The following is a 4,902-nucleotide window of genomic DNA, read 5'->3' on the forward strand; positions in this document are numbered from 1 at the left end:
TTTAAAATATTTGCAGCGTTTGGAATAAATTTTATGTAATACGTAGTTAGACCTAAAAATGATTTTAGCAATGTTTTTATTTTCTGGGATAGTGGCGTTACTTATAACATCTGTGTGTTTCGTTAATGTGTGTAAACGATTTTCATCTAGCCGGTGACCCAAATATTCAATTAATTTTTGTAAAAATTTACACTTTTTATATTTTACTCTTAAACCTGCATTCAACAAAACATTTAATAATGTGCTTAAGCGAGCATTGTGCTCTGTGATAGTAGAACCTGCAACGATGATATCATCTTGGAATATACCTATGCCCTCAAGACCTGCTGTAGAAATTTCCATAGCTTTTTGGAACTCCCCCGCTGATGATTTTATTCCGAACGGGTTACGGGTATAGCTAAATAAACCTTTATGTGTGTTAATAGTGGTATATTTGCGATCAGATTCTTTAATGACCATTTGCTGGTATGCATCTTTTAGATCTATTTTCGAAAAATATTTTGAACCACTAATATTTGCATACAAATGTTCTATTTTTGGAAGCAGATATTCGGTCCCTTCTAATACCGGATTTATTGTTATATTAAAATCACCACAAAATTCTAACTGTACCGTCCGGCAACAATTATAATACTCATATTATAAAAAAATATAAGTAGTTACATTAATTTTTTAGGATTTTTGAAGAAAAAAAAAATTAAATCATATATTTTATATAATATTAGATTAATTTTATACGAGTACTTAATTTAACATTATAATACTCATATTATAATAAATATAAGTAGTTACATTAATTTTTTAGGATTTTTGGAGAAAAAAAAAATTAAATCATATAATTACAAAATTTAAAAAAGTTTTTTTGCTATTTTTAGTTGATACAGTAAAACAATTTTGTAAATAGTCTATAATTAATAACTACAGTTTTTATTTTATTCCAGATGACGAAGGTACGTAATTAATTTTTTTATTTTATTGGTCTCAAAATTATTATATCGCATTACATTTACCTATAGTAAAATAGAAAAAAAAGATAACTCATTAATTATTTAATTAAATATAACATATGGTTTTAAAAACAATTAAGTGATTTATGTACATTACAATATTATTAATATTATATTATATTTTGTTTATTTTGTTATTGTGTTGAAGAATTCTACTATGTTGATTTCGTAGTCTGTGTTTGGACCTATACTTGTTCCAATAATGTGACTTTAGTTTAATTTTTTGAGTTTTATCTTTGTTTTTTTGTTCTGTCTGCATTATATTCATTTTTATTTTGTATGATATAATTGTTTAACGGTCTTAAATATTATAAATTTTTCAATTTTGTAACGATATTTTTTTCTTTTTATATCATATTATAATATAATATTTGAATATCATTATAAATTCTTAATCTACCAACGACATTTTAAGAACTATAATACTTGCTACACAAAAAATACATTTAGGTTTGTTCTAACAAAGTCCTGTTAAGTGTCGTTTAATGCTAACCGGCTAATGACAGATTTTATTACCGGCAGCATTTCACTGGTTAAGACTTACACCTTAGTGTCCGCTAACTTTTAACAATAAAGGAAGAATGTCCATAAATGATACACAAATTATACGAAGTTTGAGTAACAGGGGGAGATTTATTGAATTAGTGGAGAAAGCTCACTGGCGTAAAACTCCAATAATAGAAAATTAACATAGAAAAACACAACAATTTCGCCGGGTCTACGCGCCTACGCAGTGTTGCCCCTCATCGCTTGCCCGTCAGCAAAGCTCACTGCGGGAGGTATTTTTCGGTGTATGACTCCATGGTAGAAGATATGTACATTTTGTTCAAAACAAAAAAAAAAAAACCTTAGCCGGCGTACTGTGGATTACTAACTACTGACGTACATCATAAGACTAAAAGCCAAGTGTGCGATTATATCGTCACGGGAAACCATATGCAGTAAAGTGATGGGAGGATTCGGATAGTGGTCCCAAGTCCGAGCGCACACACCGTGCAGCGGGACCACGGCACCGGGCAAGTCGATCACGACATCGGTGCGGGGTGCCGGTAAGATTGTCGAGGTCACAAAGTTGCGTTACAATAGTTTATCGTTCTAGTTAGTTTACCTTTTAAAATACAACAACGGTGTATTTTCAACGCGTAATCTGTCATGTTTAATATGGACTTGTGATGAGAACAAATTATATACATCAACATAATTAGCTAAATTAAAATCTTAATTTTTGTTTTGGAAAATACGCTACTCAGTTAAGTTTTTTTTAACACTGTACATAATCGGAAATTTAATTTATCTATGAAGATTAAGACTGATAAAATAATGGAAGCACTTACTTCTGTACTTTGTATGTATTGACAATAGTTGTTACTCCGATTGATTTTGGAATACTGCGGGTACCTCCTTGAAACTTATTTTTGAACTGCACACCAATGTTAGACTCATGTTAACTTGAATGCTGATACCATTTTAATTTTCATCACTCTTGTCACTGACCACTGCACCTTGAATGGCCACAGATGAATACATTCATTCCGGAAAAACGGACCATAATATTACATGATAAATGGACTCTAATGAAGTTTTTTTTAAAGACATTTTTTAAGATTTATTTTCTCTCCTGAAGAATTTGATATTTTTAAATAGTGTCTATTGGTTCCAAGCCTACGAAATCCTTTCTACTCGGATCACTTATACGCCCATATGAATGTTATACTATAATATATTTTAGTATAAAGTAAGATATTATTATTATTTATCACTTTGTTATCATAGTATGATGATTTTTTACTATTGATTATTAAATTTAAAATAAGGCGTTAAGAACAATGTTAATATTTGAAAATACTTGGTTTCCTACGACTATGAATTAGTTATATCTAGATACATAAATAATAAGGTTATTAATTTATATATTATAATTTTTTTTACAGCCTACAGTATGAATTATTTAATACATTTTTTATTTTATTGATCTTTAAAATATATTTATGTTTGAAAGTTTCTCAGTAATTTTCCACAAGAAATATTTTTCATTGTTCAAATTGTTTATAATTTTAAAATCAGAAAAATTTTAAAAATTAGTCGTATTAAAAGCTATAAATTATGGAAGAGTGTAAATTTTTCTGAATGTATTATTATTAGACCATCTATACATTGTACAGCTATGATTACATTTTCCAAATTTAGTTTTTCTATTGTTATTCCCATAACTATTGTAACAATTATAAATATAAATATGTAACATGAAACCTATGTATATAATACGAACTCTACTGTATGTACGATTAACTGCTGACCGTTAAGTTAATATTAAAACACACACATAATTATTGCAAGGCCTATGGCCAAGTGCCAACCTATACAATGTTGTTTCAATATTACCAGACTCCGTATATATGATACAGTCACATAGTATAATAGAAATGGTAGTTACCCTGACCACGTTACACTATCTTAGTGCGGTTTGAAACTGTGAATAAATTTTCCTAACATAACCTATTTAAAATTTTTCTTTAGTCTTGTATATTTCTGAAATATGTTTTAATTCTTAATATTTGTTGTCACGCAATTGAGCATAGTGTATATTTTATTTTATTTTTATAAGCCGTGGAGTTATTTTGATAGTCATACGTTACGAAATAGTAAAGAATATACAATAAACAAGTTATTAAAAAAATGAAATTAATATACAAATTAATATCAAATTTAGATTTTTATTATAACACTGGAAAGACTTCAGACATCAGATTCTCAATCGAAGCTCTTAACTGAGCTAAAATCATTAAGACACGGTATATCGCCCTATTTGAGAATCGTTTTAATTACTAAACGATAAAGTTAATGTAAAAATAATTATGATACATTTTAGATTTTTTTTTATTTATACAAAAACTATTTGATTTTAAAGTCTTTACCTGAAAATATTGTAAATTTATTGAGAATTTTTCAAATAAATCTATTTATTTGACACATTAATTATAATATATTAAAACTATTATATTATAATTATTCTTATAAATTATTTTCGTGATTTAATTTCTAGGTCACTTAAGTAAGTTATTTTTTATTTATTTTTTTCTATACTGGCTGATCCCATGCACTTCGTTGTCTATAAATACCAACGCTATATGAATAATATGTTTTTTTTTATAATATACTGGTTACCATAATAACAATTTTAAACCAATAATTATTATTATAATAGCTTCAAAACCCATGGCAACCATTTATAAACAAAAATGTCCATAGGAAATATCAAAATACCTGTTTGAGTACCTCCCGAGGTTGGTCCTCTCCCTTTTTAAATTAGTCTATTTTCTGCCCAGAGATCTAATCTATCTATATATTTAAAAATATCTGATCCCGTGGACTTCGTTGCCCATTAAAATTACCAACTCTATATGAATAATATGTATTAGATATCATCATGGCAACCATTTATATACAAGACGTTCCATCGGAATTTTAAAAATAATATAGAATTGATTACCATGGTAATATGGATACACATACCGACGGAAATCTCAAAATAATATATAAATGATTGCCATGGTAGGTAATATGGACAAGCAGACAGACAGACAGACAGACAGACTGATGTACAGTCATTTTTATATATATAGATTGATTAGATTAATCTTACATGAGTAGGTACATAATTTAAAATTATAATGCTCATATTATCTATATATATAAATAGCCTAACCTAACCATGGAAACCAACCCCAGGAGAAGATATAGAAGGTTTGTCTGTCTGTGTCATTTGGTTGCCATGGGTTTTGATGCTATAATAATAATAATTGTTGGTTGCCATTGGGTTAAAATGATTGCTATTTATTATAATATTGCCAAGTAACAATTATTATTACATTTATTATATCTAAAATACCGAACC

Source organism: Acyrthosiphon pisum, chromosome X (genome assembly GCF_005508785.2).
Source record: "Acyrthosiphon pisum isolate AL4f chromosome X, pea_aphid_22Mar2018_4r6ur, whole genome shotgun sequence".
Classification (NCBI taxonomy): domain Eukaryota; kingdom Metazoa; phylum Arthropoda; class Insecta; order Hemiptera; family Aphididae; genus Acyrthosiphon; species Acyrthosiphon pisum.